The following is a 23817-nucleotide window of genomic DNA, read 5'->3' as shown; positions in this document are numbered from 1 at the left end:
CCAGGGAGTCCACTTAAAAACAGTATGAATATTAAGAAGAATGTTGGATATTTCTAAGACCCCGTGCAAGTACTCGAAAACCTCGTAAATTCATAAGTCAAATTGTGGAGAAAGTAAATAAAAGGCAATAGAATCCGCATACAATTATCATATCTAATGATGGAAGATTAGAGTATCATTTGGAATGAAATTCAAAATCGCAAACGCACAGAAAATGGAGATCACCACCAAGAAAAAAATAAATAAATAAATAAAGAAAAATCTATATTTACCGTTAAACAAATCAGCTTACAACAACGGCTGTCATACACACAGAAAAACATAAAAATGATTACGAAGCAGAGAAAAAGTGAAAAAAAAATGAAAATAAACTAAAACGATTTGAAAACGTCAGTTTCAAAAGATCAGAACTGAGAAAACAAATGTAAACAGAGAATTCATCACACAGACCATAACATTGCATGAACATAGCATTCGAGCAAGCTTACAGCTTAGAGAGGAGGAGGGGATGAGAGATGAGAGAGAGAGAGAGAGAGAGAGAGAGAGAGAGAGAATGGGGGTGAAGATTTCAGAACGTCTGGAGAGTGTTAACAAGTGTTATCTGCTTTTTGTCAAGAACCTGCACCCTTTCTTAAATATGGTACATTAACTTTATGATAACCGTGTGTCTCGTAAACTAGTGAAGTAAAAAACATAAAAACAATAAAACATCTCTCAGTTTATCTACGTTTGAGCAATAAATTCGGTCACAAACCAGGGTGGAAATGGGAGTTAACATTATATATATATATATTATATAATATATATATATATATATATATATATATATATAATATATATATAGATATATATATATACTAATCATAAAAAGACAAGGGAAAACACATACACACGCGCGAGCGAACACGCACACACACACACACACGCACACACCTAAATGCTCTCGTCTCATGCAACTGCCGGCACAACTGTATTGAACCGAGTTCTTTTCAAGGAGTTTCCATATGCAGAAAAGGTTAAGTCTCTCTCTCTCTCTCTCTCTCTCTCTCTCTCTCTCTCTCTCTCATGCATTAGCTCTGACCTCAAGGGCGTTAAAATAATAGAAAAATGAACTAACACAAAACTGATGACACAAAATTGAAAATTGATAAAGTTGACCAGTGAAATACAAAAAGCATATATGCTGAATTTTTTTTATGGTCTCAGTTTATCTATACTAAACTTCATTTTAATTTCAAAGGTTTAATGGTCTATTATTTTTCTATTGGATCCTCCTTAGGTGTAGGTTTAATGGTCTATTATTTTTCTATTGGATCCTCCTTAGATGTAGGTTTAATGGTCTATTATTTTTCTATTGGATCCTCCTTAGAGGTAGGTTTAATGGTCTATTATTTTTCTATTGGATCCTCCTTTGAGGTAGGTTTAATGGTCTATTATTTTTCTACTGGATCCTCCTTAGAGGTAACATTCGAGCAGTTTTTTTGTTTTATTTTATTATTTATTTTTACATTGGAAGTGACACTGAACCGATTTATAGATGTCTTAATTAAAGAGAGAATGGACCATAAATTACAGCTCTGTATTCACTGTTATTTTCTTTGTAATCAATCTTTGCTGAAACCTGACACTTCTGATTAAAAATAACCTTTTAAATTCTTTTTTTCTTGCCGTGATTTAAATACGCTTACACGAACTGACCGTATAAAATGAAATCCATACTTTAAAAAAATATTTTTTTTATTGTTTATTCGTATACATTACGGCAAGATAAAAGATCATTTTGATTAAACTATGCTAAGTTTTTTTCTATATAAATGAATAACGAAAGTTAAGTATTATAACCACCACCTTAACATCCGTTACCAAAAAAAGTGTAATGAGTGAAAAGGTGCAATAAAAATAGGAATTGAACTGAATTCAGAATTCAGGCCAAAGGCCAAGCACTGGGACCTATGAGGTCATTCAGCATTGAAAGGGAAATAGACATTAAAAGGTTTGGGAGGTGCAACAGAATGAAAACCTTTTGCAGTTGCACTATAAATCAACTGTTACGAGAGGCTGGAAAGTAAGATGGAAGAGTGAGAATATGAAAGGAGGTGCAGTAAAAGGAACGAAAGGGGTTGCAGCTAGGGGCCGACGGAATGCTGCAAAGAACCTTAAGTAATGCCTAGTATAATCGGATGGGGTGCACTGACGTCACTACCCTCTACACAGGATAAGAAATATAAACCTTTCTTAATATTAAATAACCATAAAAACGAAATGCACACGAAATGGGAGTAGAAATAGCAGGAAAAACCCAAGAACAACAATTGGGTAACTGTATGGGAAACTTGTAGACAATCAGTAATGAACGTTTTGACAATAGTAGGGTACAATCTAGAGTTTTTGAAAATGACAAGAAATCCACTCATATTCAACACTTTGGCACCCTAAGGAAACATTCATTTGGAGTGCATTATACACTATGCTAGATCATCGCCTCTTGGCTTGTTTAATAAAGAATATATGCTCACTACACTATGGTATCAGAACGGATAGGGTGATACGTGCAAACAGACCAGACGTGACGTTGATTGACAAAGTCAAGAAGAAAGTATCACTCATTGATGTCGCAATACCATGGGACACCAGAGTTGAAGAGAAAGAGAGGGAAAAATGGATAAGTATCAAGATCTGAAAATAGAAATAAGAAGGATATGGGATATGCCAGTGGAAATCGTACCCATAATCATAGGAGCACTAGGCACGATCCCAAGATCCCTGAAAAGGAATCTAGAAAAACGAGACGCTGAAGTAGCTCCAGGACTCATGCAGAAGAGTGTAATCCTAGAAACGGCGCACATAGTAAGAGTGATGGACTCCTAAGGAGGCAGGATGCAACCCGGAACCCCACACTATAAATACCACCCAGTCGAATTGGAGGACTGTGATAGAGCAAAAAAAAAAAAAAATAATAATAATAATAATAATAATAATATACCCAGGACCCAGTAGCCTTCTCGCTAGCCTCTTTGAGGTCAGTCTTGAAGAGGCTGCTTCTTCGGAGGAATTCAGATATCCTGCCACACTGGATATATTTTAAAGTTCGCGGAGGAAGCTGGTTTTCTTGAATATTTATAACGTACTGTGAATTTATTTTTTACCATTTTATCAATGTCATTAAAATTTTATGTTTATCATTTCCCCTGATACCATCATTTATGAATGGAATTGAGCGCCATTGGTATGGCAATGTTGATTTGTATGAGGTCAATGAAACACACGAAGAGAAGTCCTCAAGACAAGACGAAGAAACCCAGTGCACGACCTCTTGCCCCGCACAACCCAGAGCACGCCGCTCACTAATAATAATAATAATAATAATAATATAATAATAATAATAATAATAATAATAATAATAATAATAATCTTATAACAAAATACAAGGTGAGAGTCATAATGAAATACTTTTCCACCCAATTTGGTTACGTTGCCAGAGAGGCAACCATATACTCGAAAGCAAGGTGAATCTATATGAAATTAATATTACTGATAATAAAAGGGCGACCAATCCCAAGCCGAGAGGGCAGGGAACCTTAGTGATCGTAGAAAACCTTTGATCATGAATGTCGTTGGTTCGCACCTAATTGTAACAGGAATATGAGTATATAACCGTCCTGAAAAAATTCTGGACCGTATAGCCTTGCATACCCTTAGGCTTATGGGAGACACACAGCCAACCTGCAGGGTGACAGTGAAGCTAAACACTCTGTGAAGTGGCTCTTGAGGATATTGCCATCCAGTTCTAAGGAATCATACGTCACGATGTGACGCTGACCTTATGCCCTGGGGGGGGGGGGGGGGGCATTCAAGCGTATATGGCCATTTCATGGCAGTCACCCACCCCCCCTGACCACGCCCAAATGTTTTACTTTTTTGATCCAAAGACCTCCATTCACCCATATCACGTTATCGTGATATGTTATCTCTGTTTCTTATTTTACAAGGCCCCAGTACATATGGACAGGAAGAGTATTTTCTTCTATTCTTTTGTACTTTATAGTGGAAAAAATTCTATGTGCAGTAAATACACCACTAAATATTGCTCCACAGTCCTCAGCCGTCATTTAACACAAGAAAACTATAGGAGAGAGAGACGATGTTAGAACGAGAAATCCCTGTGACTTCGTTGAGACTGCATTTGTGTAAGATGGAACTGAATATGAACTTAAGCACTGGGACCTATGAGGTCATTCCACGCTGAAACGGAAATTGATGGTAAGGGGTTTAAGCAACTATGAGAAAACTACAATTAGAAAAATAGAGAAGGACCTCTAAAAAATTAATGCAGACGATGCAGCAATAATAATAATAATAATAATAATAATAATAATATAATAATAATAATAATAATAATAATATGGAGCCAAGTCTGTTTGGGAAAATACGGCTAGCTTACCCAAAACCAGGATTAGTCCTTCCCAAGACAATTCCGTTCGGCAAGAAAATGAATCTGTAGGCAATTTCTATAAACGAAACTGACCGGTCGGATACTATAATAAAAGTGATTATATGAATTTTAAGTATGATGAAACGCTTAGTTAGTTTTCTAATGCCGATTTGTTACCTCTCTCTCTCTCTCTCTCTCTCTCTCTCTCTCTCTCTCTCTCTCTCTATGGTTTTATGGCACAATGGCGGTGACACGCACGGCTCATAACTGATGCCCCTTGATCCCTTGAGTGGACAAGGAATTATCTACCTTGATGTTGGTTGAATCACTGATGGTTGAATATATTGGATCTTAGTTGGGGTTGGCGGATAAACCATAACAGACGTTATTGATGAAATCAGCATTGCAATTATATCATAACAACTCAATTAAGTAATGGAGAGCATCAACGAGGCAGTCTTTGCTCTACCAGTACGAAACCATTGAACATTCTCTCTCTCTCTCTCTCTCTCTCTCTCTCTCTCTCTCTCTCTCTCTCTCTCAGGAAAGTCTCTATTTAACCAACTGGTATTAACAAATTTACATACTGTTTGTGTGAATGTTCATAGTGTTTTAAAAATGCTATATTAAAGGTAATATACTTTTGGAAGACAAAAACAAACACATATAGTTGAGAAATAAATTACTACTCCTGAGAGAATAGAGAAAAACTCTCTCTCTCTCTCTCTCTCTCTCTCAGTCGTGACTGACCTTGAGAGGTAATGCCCGATGGGTATTAGGGCGGTGTGGAGTAGCCCTGATCTCAGATAGCCTTGGATGGAAAAGCCTGGATACGAGGAACGAAAGAAAATAACACCAGTCTATTATAGGCACCTGGCGGTACAATTAAAGAACACAAAAAAGAAAAAAAAAAAAAAAAAAAAAAAAAAAAAAAAAAAAAAAAAAAAAAAAAAAAACATTGCTGTGGTTGCGATTGTTACCCTGGATATGAAAGTGGAGGTCTTTTGTTTCATTTAATCTTTGGACAAAGCACACGGATCACATTCAGAGTTCGTTAATAGGTTCTCTGATGAGACTGGATACTTTCATTCTTAAACCCTCAACATTCTTGACTGGTCCATGGTATCTACATCTGTGGTTTGCGCAATTCCACCGTGAATACAATGCTTAAGAAACCACCAAGTAATTACAGTCAATTTTTTTTCCGCAAAAATAAATTTGTAAAGATTTCTGGAATTTGAAAACGTTTCTAGAATTTTCCTTACACTTGCATCAACTAAGCAAAGCCCAGCAATAAAACGCAAACAGTCCTCCATGCAGGGAATGGAATTGTAATATAAAATCGAAGCCAAAGGCCAAGCGCTGAGACTTAGGAGGGCATTCAGCGCTGAAAATAATTTTAAAACAATTGTTAAGAGAGGGTGGAAATAAAATGGAGGAAAGAGAATATGAATGGATGAACAGTAAAAGGGACGAAAGGGGTTGCAGCTATGGCCGAAGGGACGCTGCAGAGAACCTCTACTAGTAAGCCTACAGTGCACCACGTTAGGTGCACTGGCGGATCTAACCCCCTACGAGGTCAGTACGGTGAATCACTTCAACTTTATTACTCAAATTTGGTTAGAAGTCCATTCATTATCAAGATCTTTAACCCACTTTTCATAATGTGCATCTCTGGACTGTCTATTTCTTTAAAATCTTTAAGTATCAAGCATAACTACGTCATAGCAGCGGACAAAGACATGAAAATGTTAGGATAACCGTCTGCTGAAGGAACACGCTCTAAATTACCACAGGTTTGAGAATATCTGATTTCGAATTCCAATCTAATCGAATCGCTGAGGTTACAAAACCATCTGGTGTATACCGGTCATTCTCCATTGGGGAATGAAGTCGTTGGCGAATACGAAAGGTTCAATCTGTACTTACTGATTCCAAAGGGATACCGGCTTCTCTCTTCCTCACCTGGACAAGGAAGATATATACATCGTTAATATTCAATGCCATTTCAACTTCATCTTTCTCAAAAATATGTTAATCTTTTTTAAAATTATGTTAAGAATATTTTAACTTTCTCAACTTCATCTTTCTTTAAAATATGTTAACCTTCTCAACTTCATCTTTAAAAAAATATATTTTAACCTTCTTAACTTGATCTTTCTTTAAAATATGTTAACGTTTTCAACCTGTTCCTTTTTTAAAAATATGTTAACCTTCTCAACTTAATATTTTAAAAAAATATGTTAACCTTTTCAACTTAAATCTTTCTTAAAACTATGTTAACTTTTTCAAGTTAATCATTTTTAAAAATATGTTAACCTTCTCAACTTAATCCTTCTTAAAAATATGTTAACATTTTCAATGTTAACCTTCTCAACTTAATCTCTCTTAAAAATATGTTAACCTTTTCAACTTAAATATTTTTTAAAATTATGTTAAACTTCTCAACTTAATCTCTCTTAAAAATATGTTAACCTTTTCAACGTAATCTTTCTTAAAAATATGCTAACTTTTTCAGTCTTTCTTAAAAATATGTTAACCTTCTCAACTTAATCTCTCTTGAAAATATGTTAACCTTTTCAACATAATCTTTCTTAAAATTATGTTAAGACTTGAACAATTCAACTCTAAAATGATTAAGGAAATGGCCGATTCCACTTTTCATTCTATCTATTTTCTTTCGAGCGAAGAGTTCAGTAACATTTATTGATTGTAATATTATATCAAGTGGTCAAGGACTTGCCGGTAAAGTTATTACTTTCACCTGACCATTTTACCTGAGCAAATTTCAAAGTGTACACGTGTAATGACGAAACTATATCAATATTCAATTGGTAGTGATCAAATTAAAAAACAAATCATATCAAAATAATTTTCCATAATCGGTACTTCAAATATATCAAGCGTGTTCCACTGAGAGATAAGAGAAAAAAAGTTAATATAACTGATGCTTATATATAATTCTTAAGTCTATCAAAGGACGATTAATAAAGGGGAATTAACAACTTGTGTTAATTCAGAACGTTAGGACCTTTGAATCGCAGTGTTGGTATGATCCATAGCCAGAATCTTCACTGACCTATCATAATACAGTGAGATTTAACTGCAGTGCACAGTAGTCTAAGGATTATGATGTGACCTATTTATCTGATCCAATAAAAAAAAAAAAAAAAAAGTGTATTCCTTGTAGTAGCCAAAAAGAAAAAGAAAAAAAATCCGAAAACCGAAATATGTGACCCATCATTTCAGTGCATGGATACTGAACGAGTCTGTGCTAAATTTATATATTGCTAGCTAAAGACCACCTCTCTCTCTCTCTCTCTCTCTCTCTCTCTCTCTCTCTCTCTCTCTCTCTTTCTACAGTATGTCTTCTAGCATGTCTAGAAATTCAGATTCCTTCCTAATGGTTTCCAAGTCCGCCATACTAGAAACATAGAATCCATCAAGATCTATACGGGAAGTGATTTAAAATCATGTCTAAGGCCCCGTCCACACGGTAGAGCTTTGGTCGACGAACTTTGTCCGATGTGACGTCAGAAGCGGAGAAACAGCGGGAAAAGTCAGAACTTTACCGCAGTTTCTCCGCATCTGACGTCACATCGAACAAAGTTCGTCGATAAAATAAAATAAATAAATAAATGATAGGAACGGACATCGTAATGATTTGCTGCTGCTGTCGTAATTACGTTTTTATCTAGTTATTTTTTTTTTTTTTTTTTAATATGTGGGATCTCTGTTTTCTGCATTTCCCTTGACCTCGTCTTACTACTTCCTAATGAATACCGTATCCTTAGGAAGCCTGAATTTCAAGTCAAGTGGTCCATTTGGGCTTGATCCATATGAATAGGTTTTCATCCTCTGCATCATCATCATCAATAATAATTAATAATAATAATAATAATAATAATAATAATAATAATAATAATAATAATATATTATTATTATTATTATTTTTTTTTTTTTTTTGCTCTATCACAGTCCTCCAATTCGACTGGGTGGTATTTATAGTGTGGGTTTCCGGGTTGCATCCTGCTCTTAGGAGTCCATCACTTTTCTTACTATGTGTGCCGTTTCTAGATCACACTCTTCTGCATGAGTCCTGGAGCTACTTCAGCCTCTAGTTTTTCTAGATTCCTTTTCAGGGATCTTGGGATCGTGCCTAGTGCTCCTATGATTATGGTACGATTTCCACTGGCATATCCCATATCCTTCTTATTTCTATTTTCAGATCTTGATACTTATCCATTTTTTCCCTCTCTTCTCTTCAACTCTGTGTCCCATGGTATTGCGACATCAATGGAGAGATCTTTCTTCTTGACTTTTCATCAAGCCACGTCTGGTCTGTTTGCACGATCCACCCTATCCGTTCTGATACCATAGTCCCAGAGGATCTTTGCCTGATCGTTTTCTATCACTCCCTCAGGTTGGTGCTCGTAACCACTTTATACTGCAAGGTAGCTGATGTTTCTTGCACAGGCTCCAGTGGAGGGCTTTTGCCACTGAATCATGCCTCTTTTTGTACTGGTTCTGTGCAAGTGCCGGGCATTCGCTTGATATGTGGTTTATGGTTTCATTTTTCGTATTGCACTTCCTACATATGGGAGAGATGTTATTTCCGTCTATCGTTCTCTGAAGATATCAGGTTCTTAGGGCCTGATCTTGTGCCGCTGTTATCATTCCTTCAGTTTCCTTCTTTAGCTCTCCTCTCTGTAGCCATTGCCATGTGTCATCACTGGCTAGTTCTTTGGTCTGTCTCATGTATTGTCCGTGCATTGGTTTGTTGTGCCAGTCCTCTGTCTTCATTCTCCTGTCTCTGTATATTCGTGGGTCTTCGTCTACTTTTATTAGTCCTTCTTACCATGCACTCTTTAGCCACTCGTCTTCACTGGTTTTCAGATATTGCCCCAGTGCTCTGTTCTCGATGTTGACACAGTCCTCTATACTTAGTAGTCCTCTCCCTCCTTCCTTTCGTGTTATGTATAGTCTGTCTGTATTTGCTCTTGGGTGTAGTGCTTTGTGTATTGTCATGTTTTTTCCTGGTTTTCTGATCTATGCTGCGGAGTTCTGCCTTCGTCCATTCCACTATTCCTGCACTGTATCTGATTACTGGCACTGCCCATGTGTTTATGGCTTTTATCATATTTCCAGCGTTGAGTTTTGACTTGAGTATAGCCTTGAGTCTCTGCATATATTCTTTCCTGATCGTGTCCTTCATCTCTTGGTGTTTTATATCCCCTCCTTCCATTATTCCCAGGTATTTGTCCATCCCGTCCTCATCTATGTGTTGTGATGTTGCTCCCATCTGGTAGCTTTATCCCTTCAGTTCTCGTTACTTTGCCTTTTTGTATGTGACTAAGGCGCATTTTTCTATTCCAAACTCCATGCTGATGTCCCCAATTACAATCCTTACAGTCTGGATTAGGGTATCTATTTCCTTGATGCTCTTACCATACAGCTTGATGTCGTCCATGAACATCAGATGGTGGTTGATTCTGTTGCCTCCTTCTTTTCCTTGAGTTGGTCCCCGGCAGGCATCTTCTGTAGTACTTTTGTCATGGGAATCATGGCTACTACGAAGGAAATTAGTGGGGGAACAGTGGGGACAGTTGAGTCGCGCTGGAAGATCCCTCTCCTGATATTAAACCTCTGCTAGTCTTATTCCAGAGCTTGTAAGTATTGTATTTCAGTTGCGCATTGTATTTTTGAGGAAGCTGATGGTATTTCCTCTGCCCATATATTTTCAGGCATTCTATTAGCCATGTGTGTGGTATCATGTCGAAGGCTTTCTTATAGTCTATCCATGCCATGCTTAGGTTGGTTTTCCTTCTCCTACTGTTCTTCATTACCATTTTGTCTATGAGGAGCTGGTCTTTTGTGCCCCTACACTTCCTTCTGGAGCCTTTCTGTTGGTGGGGGATGGTGTTTGTCTCCTCTAGGTAGTTGTATAGCCTTTCACTGATGATACCTGTTAGTAACTTCCACATTATTGGTAGGCAGGTGATAGGCCTGTAGTTACTGGCTATATTTCTACTATATTATCATTATTATTATAATATAATAATTAATAATATAATAATAATAATAATAATAATAATAATAATTATTATTATTATTATTATTATTATTATTATTATTATTATTATAATTATTATTATTATTATCATTCATGATGTGGACATGTTTAAATGGACACATTTATTTTCGGCCTATAAAAGATAATCTACGGGTAATCAACTTCACTTTTGAATGTCACAAACTATAAACAAGAAATTGCATAATATTTTTAAAATAAATATTTAAGTAGTATACAACCGTAATTTATATAGGCATTCGCTTTAAGAATTTTTCACGGGATAATTGCACGAGTCGACATACACTTGGCTCTGAGAAAAACAAATCATTGTTTTACATCTGACTGCACACTGTTAAAAAAAATATATATTTTTGAAAATTTTTGACTACTTTCTACTTTTGTTATGATCATCGTAAGATTCATTGAGAAATGTCCATTACATAGTGGATAATTATTCTCTGTCTCTCTCGTCTCTCTCTCTCTCTCTCTCTCTCTCTCTCTCTCTCTCTCTCTTATACGTAGAGCTGAATTTGAGAAGTTTAGAGGGCATTGTGGCTGTTACAATTTCATATATATATATATATATATATATATATTATACCAATAAAACTATTTCAGCCTAATTGCGTTGGCCGCTCCGTCATACTGCCTAACATCATTGCACAAGCTAAAGAAGCAATAAAAAAAAAACTGCAATCTCCCTGTAAATACGAGGTTCAGCCAAGCTCACGAAACCTGGGTAGGGCGGGGGGAGATCGATTCGAATGGCTGTGGAATTCATTCAGATCGGTAATAGAGCGTGAAGAACGCATCTCAAACCTCCACGAAAAGAGGCGAAAGTCCTCCTCGTGGTTTTCATTTCAGACCAGCCTCAACGAAGAATATTCGATTAGCATGTAAATACCATTAGCATGTAAATACCATAAGAGGTTTGTTTTCCATTATTCAGTCATCAATTGTTTTTTTTTAGGTATTTTCAATACTATTCTTCAACGCTGGCCTGCGTGTTTGGAGCAACCGGCGAACTGTCAAGATAGGATTCGACATTTCAACTGTTGATGACTTAGCGAAGTGATAACTCCCTATGCATAGCGTTTTAAGATTTAATATATGTAAGGACTTCATCGCTGATTATTTTTATCGACAAACATGAAATGAACTCTATGTACTATGTATATAATATATATATATATATATATATATATATATATATATATATATATATATATATATAATATATATATATATAATATATATATATTCTAACAACGGGAGCATCGCCCCCGTTATTCTCATATTTGGTAAGCGTTTGGCCAAGAGCGGAAGGCGAACTAAGTCTGGTAACACTTTCTCCCCCCTCTCTCTCTCTCTCTCCTTCAGACCCTGACAATAGCCTCTCTCTCTCTCTCTCTCTCTCAACCTCACTCCATCATCTAAGGTCACCAAATCAGAGTCGGAGCTACAAAAATATACGTTTATTCAAAGTAAAGTACTAACTGAATAATTCAGATTCTTACAGGATAATTAATAGAATGATAACTCATAGTTCAATTAACTCAGATCCACCCCCCCCCCCCCCCCCCCCGTGAAATAATAGTCTTAATCAAGTAATAGTCGAACACCAATTATCTCCTCTCCAAAATACAGCCCCCCTCACTAGGACTTTTAGTCCCCTCCACTAGGACACTTAGTCCCCTCCACTAGGACAATTAGTCCCCTCCACTAGATCCACCTGTTTAAAAGACAGGAGAACACACTAGTGAGCACACACAATTGTAAAGACAAAGTCTAAAGATTAAATGAAATAGAACATCTTTGCAAAATGTCAAAAACAGAAACAAGCCATCCCTTTGGCTAAATCACAATAATTCTTACCCATTGCAGCTTTGAATATCACACACTGTAACAAATATAACTTTCGCTGAGCTACCCAGGCATCTTGCCTTGTCTCCCTGTAGTTGTCTCCATCATTCTGCCTAGTTACCTTCCGTTAAGAACGAAAGAGGCGCACACGTACAGATGAATTCACACTCTTCGGTAACTGGTTGCAGCCTGTTTTCAGAGGCACCTTGGACAAGCTATCATGGCACTGATATTCTTAGGTAAGGAACGCACATAACTACAGGACAATTATTGACCTGCTTAGGTACATCAGCATTCTTAAGCTGAGATGTCTTGTCACTTGGACACTCTGTCTCCAGGGAAGTTAATAATGATAAGTCTGTACATTCCTCCTTTTTACATACATACTATATATATATATATATATATATAATTCCCCATCGGGGATATTCCAGAAGTAGCATGAGCTGGATATCAATCATTTGTAGCTTAATGACTGTATATAAATCACGGTGGTCAAAATCTTATATAAATATATATAAAATAGAATATCATACATACATATGTAAGTGTTTACATAATAAAAAAATATGGAATGTTAGTCCATATATATAAAAGTCTAAAACTAAAGAGGTAACAACCAGATTGCTTGCAGGAATGTGATCAGACTAGAGACGCTAAAGATGACGTATACAATAAGTATGTAGGCTAAGATAACATGCCGTCACCTGTAGTCATTCAATTGTTTATAAACATTAGTCCAAGCTCCCTGCTTGAGACAACTACCGCCTACGTGATCTGTAGCGTGTCTCATTCGATGTGTGTTCGTATGAAACTATGTCATTGTATGTATGTTCATATGTTCGAAACTACTGTCTGTTCCTTCATAACTTGTAACAGAGATGGTAGACAGGCAGAACAGAGTTAGCTATCGTCATTAGAAGACCTGTACCTCTTTACCTAACTTTATCATGTAGGAGGAATAGGATTAGCCATCATCATTGGCAGAAGCGATCAAGCTATCGTTATTAGAAGACTTGTACAATCATATCTGATCTTCAGCATGTAAAACTTCATAAGAATATATCTATTTTTGTACTTAGTGTTTTCTACAAGAACCTCACCGAACCATGAGTTTAACACATCGTCGTAAAGATAATACCGACTTCGTAAGTGATCTACAAAACCCAGACACTCCATTGAAGATGGAAGTGCAATACCAACCGACTTAGCGTATAGATTATCGCTAGTCTAAACATTACCTCATAGGGCGCCTTATCATACAAGGCACAAGCCCTAATATTGGTGGCCAGCGTACCAGAAGAACTCTACAACGTCCTACGAAGAAAAAACAGAATAATAAATCATGAAGTCAACGACGACGAAAGCAGCAGATTCTTCAAGCAACCTAGTATCATCGTTAGTGAGCGACTTCAGAAAACAACAAGATTCGTCAAGCAACTTAGTATCATCGTTTAGTGAATAACTTAAAGAAACAAAACCGACGTGTCTTTTTCTACGACAACGCAAGCTTTCGTCTCTCATTAGAATCATTCAAGAAAACATCGTTAGTGAGCGTTTCCGGCTATCCCAAGAAACAAACCGAACGCGTCTGCAGCATCGGATCTTTCAAGGAGCTCGAATCATCGAAACAACGCGCAACGGGGGAAACTGAAGCCAAACCAGGTCATCCGCTAAATAGAGAAGGAGGACCAAGGCCGTGTGTCGTTATCGGAACACCCGTGACTTCCACAAAAGCAAGCTAAGTACAATTTTTTATTCATTTGGAGTAACTTAGAGTGTTTCCTTTGCAGGTCGAATTTCGTTATTCCTGTGGCTGAAGTTACGAGACATTCTTTTAATCTTACTTTTTTTACAGAAATTAATCTACATCATTGAGATTTCGCATCTGCGGGGAGTTTTTTTTATCTTTGAGTGTCTGTTTCCAGAAGTTCTACTGAAATATCATAATCATATACTATGTTAATTTTATAATTTTGGGTGATTATTAATCCCTTACGTAACAAATCATATTAAACAGTGAATATGCGTTTACGCAGTGGACGTCGTATTTATACAGATGCATGGATAGGGTCGTTAAGCACCGTAGTGATTAGAAAACACACAAAAAACAAGTGGAACACCCGTACAAATCAAATCCATATAAATTAGAGGTAACACTATTTCGGGTCATGACAATAAATGCTCCTTTGCAAAGTCCCAATCGCAGTTTTAGCCTTGAGTTTTTGAGTTATATAAAATATCGAACCTCAATGACTCAACTTAACTTTTAAAATATGGGTTTTCTGGATTGCAAGGAATAACATGTCTGTAAAAAACTTTCATCAGGCTAAATGCGCTGACCAGGATCCCTCACTATTTCAAAATTTTAGCAAAGAATGAAGTACAAGTTAATATTGAATGCAGTAGTGATAACTTGTCTTATTAGTAATCGCTCAGTTCCTAATAGTTCGTCATTCATTGCTTTATACGTAACCAGCAACAAAATGCTAAAAACACACAATACGTTGCCGATGGTAATAAAGAGAAGGATCCTAATTATTACAAAAAGAAATAGAAACAGTAGCCCGTTCAGAATCAAACAAGCAAACTCGGTGACTGTGTCACCTAGTCAAGCGGTCAAGGTTAGTTAAATCTGCCGAGTTTTCAAAGCAAAGCAAATTCCACACAATAAGCGACTCTAGCAGAGTGGGGGAAAAGCGATGTTGGTTCATACATAACGGATATCAGTTTTTGAATTAACAAATTAGGATTTTTCCTATGAAACACACGACCGTATAAAGTAATCAGAGCAGGTTTTCGTTGTTTTTTTTTAATACGTAAGTTATTATAAGTAGTGGTGGGGGATAAAGCCCGACTGTACGCGCCGTAAAATTTAGAATATCTTGTTTATTTTCTTTAGTAGACATAATATCCTGTATTTACGGACTCATCCGTCTTGTGTCGAATTCTCTAATGAGAAGTCCGGATAAGCGAGAGCGCTTACAGATACCTTTATAGTTATAAAAAAAACATTGATCTGTATCTAGTGTAATTGTAAGATTCATCTAGGGGTATACAAAATATTATCTTACATCCTGCAAAATAAGGCGTGTTTATCAAAGGAAAATCCTATAAACAAACATATTAAAATCCGTTTGAACAAAAAATGAGACAGTTAATCAAATAATAACTTATATAAAAGGAACTATACATTTGTCTCATAAATCGTAACATTGTTCAAATGACCCAACAGAATTCTCCCACAACCGCAGTCGCACTTTGCACGCAAAATCTCGAGAAGCATGCACCCTCGAATGTCTTAGTGCGTGTAAAAAGACTTTGCTGGGAAATGAAATTTTAATCCTTCCCGACACTATGAAATATAACTATTTCCGCGAACAAAGCCCTAAAAGTTATACATATCGAGGATACGGAAGTTATAAATATCGCATTTTTTATTGTTGCTAATTTTTAATCCCGCCCAACCAGTCGTAGATGAATCTCTCTGATAATCTATCTAAAGTAATATCCGTAAAGTCATTCAAGCAGAGTTATTTCCCCCCCCCAGCAGAAATTTTTGTTATCTTTTATCTGAATACCAGGAAGTTTCTCCACTAGCGAGTGATCTCTGGGAAAAAAAACGGATGTAATTTAACACAAAAATCAGGTCTAAGGACAAACATAAAGCTATATACGTTACCTTCGTATAGACTCTCACTGCAATTTCAAAATAGAGATAAATGACGAAGTTGAAAAAATGTTAGTAATAGGAGCCATTAGGAAATCAAATAGCCCATATAATTTTCCCTCAAAAATAACGTCATGCCATAAAAGATCGGACTTGGCGTATCTGCGCAGATTACTGTCGCTTAAACAAGGAAACGACTTCCGATAGTTTCCATGCGATGTACCGACGACATCTTATCTCTGTTAGGTTAGAATAAATTTTTTTTTTTCACCAACTTGGACTTACTTAAATGCTTTTACCAGATACCATTACCTAAGTGATTGTACCTCATACACCGTTTTTCAGCACACCCAGGGGACATTATCAATTTTTACGTATGCCTCCGGCTTACGTTGCGCCCCAAATTACAATATAGTGTTTGGGAGACTTTAGGGGATAACCTACATGCCTATATGGATGATCTTGTAATCTTTTCTAATACCTTAGAAGTACATTCACATAAAGTAGAGCTAGTGCTACAGAGACAAAGACAAATAATCTCCAGAGTAAAATATCTAAATGTGAGTTTTTTAAAACCGAACATGTTTATCTAGGTTTTATGTGTCTAGTCAAGGTCTTAAGTAGTCCGTGGTAAGGTGTCGGCTATTCATAACTTCCGGTACCTATTAACGTAAAAAAGGGGATACAGCACTTTGCGCTGTAGTGGGTATTACAATCGTAATGTAAATATGTAACTCTTCATCATGACAGCTCCTTTAACAGATCTACGAAGAAGAGCGTAGATTTATTATGGTCTAAAACGCATCAAAACAAGCCCTTCGATATCTTAAAAGCGGAATAATGCAGCTCACCTAACTTAAAAAAATCCCTGATTTAAATAAGGAATTTTTTTTTGTTTTATTGCAACAGACGCCTCAGACCAAGGGGTAAGAGGGTATTACTTCAGTAATATGATAAACAGTTCTTTCCTATAGCTTTTATTCACGTAAACTAAAGCCCTCTGAAAGTAAATATGCAGTAATAGCAAGGAAGGGCTAGGTATCTTTAACTCACTAGTACATTTTTAAGTTCATAATATCTATGGCTATCCTGATAAAAGTCCTTACCGAACATGAGTCCTTTACCGAGTTTTTCAAAGGCTTTAATCACAGTCCAAACAAGGAACTCGTGACAAATGATCATTCAGGTCTTTGGAGCCAAGATAAGATATCTACCTGGGAAAGCAATTATCATAGCTGACGCATTATCCCGCAAATCCCGCACATACTGCAAAGAACCATTAATTAGACTAAAAAATATAGAAATATCCGTGCCTATTGTTAAAACCGTATCTAAAACAAGAAAATTCCTTAAACCAAGAGATCGCGAGCATTGAATATCTGGGTCGGAGCGCAGAACTGTTACAAACTGAACAAAGCAAGAGTCAGCAGCAATAAGCAAAATAATAAACACTTCGAACGAAAAACAGGGTCAGCAGCAGCTAAGCAAAAACAATAAACACTTCGAACGAAACAGGGTCAGCGGCTAAGCAAAAACAATACACACTTCGAGCAGAAACCCTAAAGCAAAACAAAAGTTACTTAAGGTATGTGTATCAGAATAATGTATAAATAAAGTAGTATATATGTAGGTCCGTGACGAGGAAAACCCGAAGAACACAGGCAGATGACTAACGACAGGTAGTAATAATAATCTCTTTCATACCAATCGTCATAAACTGGTTGCATTCCGTCATCCAGGGTTCCCTACTATGTCACAGAAAGCCAAATCACTATTTTACTGGCCTACAATGTTTACAGATATAAAAAGCACATAACTGATTGTAACACGTGTCATGAAAACAAGGGACACACTAAGACACCTGTCAGTTAAGGGCCTATCCTGTGCCAAATCAATCCTTGAAAGAATATACTTAGAATTATTAAACAGAGTTACGAGTCTGACAGAGGGAATAACACTTACACATATATATATATAATATATATATATATATATATATATATATATATATATATATTATATATATATATATATACTACATATATACATATATATTTACATTAAGCAGTTCCTTCTAATAGGATGGTTCCCTATAAAAATCAAGGCATTAGTCACTGTCACATTCACATACTAACTATTAAATCACGGAAGAATAGACTGAAGCGGATATTCCAAACAAAATGTGTATATAGAAGCACTTTCCCCATTACCTTACAGTCACACCATCAATCCAGCCCGGTCTATATGTATCTAGTTTTCTCTCGTCTTCTTCCTCCTAACACTACATTGTACCAATTTCGAAGCTATTCTGCATCTATCTACTCAATGTTTTGGTTTGTATGGCGTGTTTACGTTGCATGGAACCAGTGGTTATTCAGTAACGGGACCAACGGCTTTACGTGACTTCCGAGCCACGTCGAGAGTGAGCTTCTATCACCAGAAATACACATCTCTGACCCCTCAGTGGAGTGCACGAGAATCGAACTCGCGGCCATCGAGGTGGCACACCAACACCATACCAACCCTCCACTGAGGCGCTTTCAATGTGTTATTGTTTAAGAACAATAACACAGTTCAACAGGAACTTGCAAAGAACATTCTCAACCATACTAAAGGATGCGTACTAAGTTCCTATGACAAATTTTAAATGACTCAAAAATAATGACTGGAAAAGCCAATAAAACAGCATAATTATATGAATAAACTCTGAGCAGGTGGACAGTGATATTTTCGTACATTACTGAAAACAATATTACATTCAGCTGGACGGGAATGGAATGGAATGTGAAATTTAGGGCAAATGCAAGCACTGGGACCTATGAGGTGATTCAGTACTGAAAGGGAAACTGAGAGTGGAAAGGTTTGAAAAGTGTAACAGGATGGAAACTTCTCGGTAGTTGCACTATGAAACAATTGTTAGGAAGAAAGAGGACGAACGGAGGTACAGTAAAAAGGAATAAAGGGTTGCCTCTAGAGTGCTATAAGGGAGGCTGCAGAGAACCTCAAGTAATGCCTACAGTGCACCGAATAAGGCGCACGGTCAAGGAAGAATAAACTCGGCCCATTCATTACGAACGAAATATGTAAATTGCACAGATTTGAAGAAAGGCAGCTGTTATGGGGGGGGGGGGGGGGGGGGGGGGGGGGGGGGGGGGGTGTTATGGGGGGGGGGGGGGGGGGGGGGGGGGGCAAAAGGTGGGGGGGGGGGGGGGGGGGCAAAAGGTGTGAGGCCACCTGCATAGATAAACAGGTTTGTAAATAGATTACTTGACCTCAGACACTGACGAGTTTAAAAGATCTTCCCTCTCTCTCTCTCTCTCTCTCTCTCTCTCTCTCTCTCTCTCTCTCTTCCCACCTGTCGGGTGTGAATATTTGCTTTCCTAAGGTCTGTACGTACGTTTGTTTGTATTGTCCCTCCAGTATCTGTAGTTTGTTTGTTTGTTTGTATGGTATTTCTACGTTGCATGGAACCAGTGGTTATTCAGCAACGGGACCAACGGCTTTAACGTGACTTCCGAACGACGTCGAGAGTGAACTTCTATCACCAGAAATACACATCTCTCACCCCTCAGTGGAATGCCCGAGAATCGAACTCGCGGCCACAGAGGTTGCACGCCAACACCATACCGACCACGGCACTGAGGCGGATAGTATCAAGTCCTCCGAAAAATGTCTTGGATAAAGAGACTCAAAACTGCCCAGATTTACATCCAGTGTTTTAGCTCCGTTTTCTCCACTTAATTATCAGTCATGTTCAAGAGAATACATATTCTGTACACCTTGGAGGGGATGTGATACATATACATGCACATACACATGTGCATGTATATGTATGTATCACATCCTCTCCAAAGAATATAGAATATGCATACTCTCGTCCTTGATTATCTACATATATATATATATATATATATATATATATATATATATATATATATATATATATATATATTCTCATAATATTCTCTTGTTTAAATGTAAAGAATAGACTTTTCCCCGAATATTATGCTTTGTAACTGTTGTAGAGGATTTTTTCTTTACACAAGAGATATGTGCAGTGTAAAATATTATTAATAGTAATAAGAATTATTGAAATGTCTAATGTAACGTCAGATCTCATAAGTATATATAACCTTATAAACCGTCCATATGACTCTATGCAATCTTTTGTCTTGTGGTTTTTTATATGATGTCATATATATAAACATATGTAATATATATGACATTCATATAAAAAACCACAAGACAAAAGATTGCATAGAGTCTATATATATATATATATATATATATATATATATATATATATATATATATATATATATATATATATATATATATATATTCCACATTTTCTACCAAACATGAGGGTTGGAGATAAACACAGGAAAATCCTAAGAGCAAGCGAAGTAAATCCTTTCTTTATTATAAGGAGATGTTTTTAAACCCTTTCCAGTCCAGTTTCAAAAATGAATACCATGATTCGATTTATTTCTGCAGGCGGAATTGAAAAAAAGAAAAAAACAAAATTTTGAGTATCGATTTACAAGTATCCGAAATCAATATATAATAAATTTCCTAACGGCCACAGACTGATCGATTACAAATACCCTTTGTGAGAACCCATCAGCAAATACCCTCTGAGAGAGAAAACATCAACAAATATCCTCTGCACAAAAACATCAACAAATAAGCTCCGAGAGAGAAAACAGCAAATACCCTCTGAGAGAAAACATCACCAATTACCCTCTGAGAGATAAAACATCAACAAATACCCTCTGAACAAAAACATCACCAAATACCCTCTGAACAAAAACATCACCAAATAGCCTCTGATAGAGAAAACATTAGCAAATACCCTCTGAGAGGGAAAACATCAACAAATACCCTCTGAACAAAAACATCACCAAATACCCTCTGAACAAAAACATCACCAAATAGCCTCTGATAGAGAAAACATTAGCAAATACCCTCTGAGAGGGAAAACATCAACAAATACCCTCTGAACAAAAACATCAACAAATACCTTTTGAGAGAAAACATCAAGAGTGGAAAATGACAACACTTCCTGGAACACAGGAATGACAGGAAAAATGTGGACAATTTTTAGCATTTCAACACTGAAAGCTTGTCACAAGTTCTAAACACGCTAGAAATGGATGACGTCTGTTGCAAATTGTACAGGATTCAAATTTGCAGCTGCAATGTGACAGGGCGTTCAGCTAAAAGCAATTGCTCAGTAAACCTTGCAATCGAAGTGCTTAAAATGATGGTCAAAACTTAAATAGCACGACCATCTTTGCACTCCATAAGAGCTATGCCAGCCTAGAAACGGCGAACGACTGCGCAGGGAACAACGGGTATATTTATAAAAGAAAATTCGACCATATATAGGAAACCGAACGGATATATATATCTCCTTTCATTCGTTAAGGACACGGCAAGGATAAAAGGTTTTACAGGTCTAAAAACACTTAACAAACGAGATACAACGTCGTAAACTTCCAGACTAACCTCTCCCATTTATTGGTCGGCGGACCTTCCGCGACTTTTTATCTGTGCCCCCGCCCCCCTCTCCCGGGAATCAAATTGTCAGTTCCTGAAATCTCCTGATTCACTTATAAACATCTTCCGCTGCCCTTCTTGTGATGCAAACGTGTAACCGCGCAAACACACACACACACGTATATATATATACATGTGATTCATATACATTCATTAAGCTACAAATGTCCTTTAATACCCAATTCGCTCCAGCCCGGTAAAGACGTCACTGAAGTCCTGATTTCTCCTCTGTGCGCTGGTTCGAATCCACGAGAGGGCGAAATGATGATTGTCAACTAAAGAATTCCCCTTCGGTTAACATATTATAGAAAACAAAATATTAATTCCCAGGTAGAGCGAATTGGATATTAAAGGACATTTGTAGCTTAATGCATGTATACCTATACGAACATATATATAATGCATGTGTGTATATATATATATATATATATATATATATATATATATATATATATATATATATATATATATATAGGTATATACTATATATGAGAGAGAAAGAGAGATATTAAAGGACATTTGTAGCTTAATGCATGTATACCATATATACATATATATAATGCATGAGTATATATACTATATATATATATATATATATAATATATATATATATATATATATATATATATACATATATATATACTTGTAAGATTTTCGCTCCTGGAGACCTTAAGTTTAATAATGAAGAGGACAGCGAGAAGACTGGCGATCATTTCTTCTTTTTATTGACACCTACGTTTCGGGAATCTTTTCCCATCTTCAGGGCTATAAATAGAATTAATTTTAACAATATTAAAAATTATGCTAAAATAACCTAATAATTATAAGAAATATAGTTTGTCATTAAGCTAAAAGAAAAATAAAAACTACAAAGTGACTTTAAGCTAAACGTAAATTAAAAAACTAAATAACTTAGTAAAATAACATGCTTTCTTTAGGCCTTGACTTCTGCCTACCAAATTTCAAGCCTAACTTCTATCAGTTTTTTCTACCCTTTGAACGTCTTTTCATTGCACGTAATCTCCTGCACATACAAATTAAAGGCAGCAGCCCAGCAAACTATTCAGACTATAACACACAAAGTATTTTCGTCGTTGATAACCACTAACTGGTTTCCATTTTTAAAACAAGGGGACTTTATGATACTCAAGAAAATTTCTAGAAATAGTGATATTATAGTTTGTAGGCCAGACAAGGGCAGGGAGGTTGTTCTTCTTAACCGTTGTGACTATATCCAAAAAATGAAACATGTTTTATCAGACTCTAGTGAGTTTGTTGAAGTAGGTGAACCTCAGTATAGCCTAATCTTTAAAGCAGAAGATAAAATAAACCGTACATTGAAGCGGTTGAAAGAGAAGGGCATGTTATCTGAACAGTCATATCAGTCACTGTATAGTTCTGGTTCAGCTTTCAGTGTTTTATATGGTCTTCCAAAGGTCCACAAGCCTAATATACCACTCAGACCGATTTTAGCTACCCCATAGCCAAATTCCTAGTTCCTCTCCTTGCTAACCTTACAAACAACCAGTTTACACTTCAGAATTCTGCCAAATACATTCCTGAAATTCTTGAACAAGATAGTAATGCGTTCATGGTCAGTTTCGATGTTGAGTCTTTGTTTACAAACGTGCCCCTTAAGGAAACAATAGAAATTATACTTAAGAAGCTTCTCCCTTCAGAAACTGCTGTATTCAATGGTTTTGATTTAAATAGTTTTAGAGGCCTACTAGAGCTTGCAGTGATGGACACCCACTTTGTCTTTAACAAAAAGTTGTATAAACAGGTTGATGGTATGGCAATGGGGTCACCACTGGGTCCTACATTCGCCAATATATTTATTGCCACCTAGAAGAACTGTTTCTTAGACAATGTCCAGAGTTATTTCGGCCTATTTTTTAAAGAAGATTCGTAGATGACACGTTTTTATTGTTTAAAGAAAAATCCCACGCTATGTTTTTAGAGTTTGTCAACACTTAATCAAAATATTGGGTTTACAATGGAAGTGGATTCAAATAATCATCTACCTTTCTTGGACATAAATATTTCACGTTTTAATGGGAGATTTCTCATAGGTATTTTTAGGAAAAAGACGTACACTGGTTTGGGTCTCAACTTTTTTAGTAACTGTTCTATGACATTTAAGCTGAATTCGGCAAAGACACTTTTATTCAGAGCCTATTCCCTGTGTTCAGATTGGAATAGTTTTTCAATGAAATA

At 36.5% G+C, this 23817-nt stretch overlaps 1 protein-coding gene across 5 annotated transcripts in view; it reads right to left on the bottom strand.

Annotated features, from left to right (window-relative positions):
* Positions 1-23817, bottom strand: part of LOC135202227 (monocarboxylate transporter 12-like) — a 549632-nt gene that overhangs the window by 330324 nt on the left and 195491 nt on the right. Inside the window, exon 2 of one of the 5 annotated variants that reach the window (XM_064231494.1) lies at positions 6362-6397. The exons of the other annotated variants lie outside the window; for them this stretch is intronic. The gene's annotated coding sequence lies outside the window, so the exon portion shown is untranslated. The remainder of the gene's footprint in view (positions 1-6361; positions 6398-23817) is intronic. 5 annotated transcript variants of the gene reach the window in all.

Source organism: Macrobrachium nipponense, chromosome 30, assembly GCF_015104395.2.
Source record: "Macrobrachium nipponense isolate FS-2020 chromosome 30, ASM1510439v2, whole genome shotgun sequence".
Lineage (NCBI taxonomy): Eukaryota > Metazoa > Arthropoda > Malacostraca > Decapoda > Palaemonidae > Macrobrachium > Macrobrachium nipponense.
The sequence above is the reverse complement of the archived record's forward strand: the minus strand, read 5'-3'. Positions and strand labels throughout refer to the sequence as shown.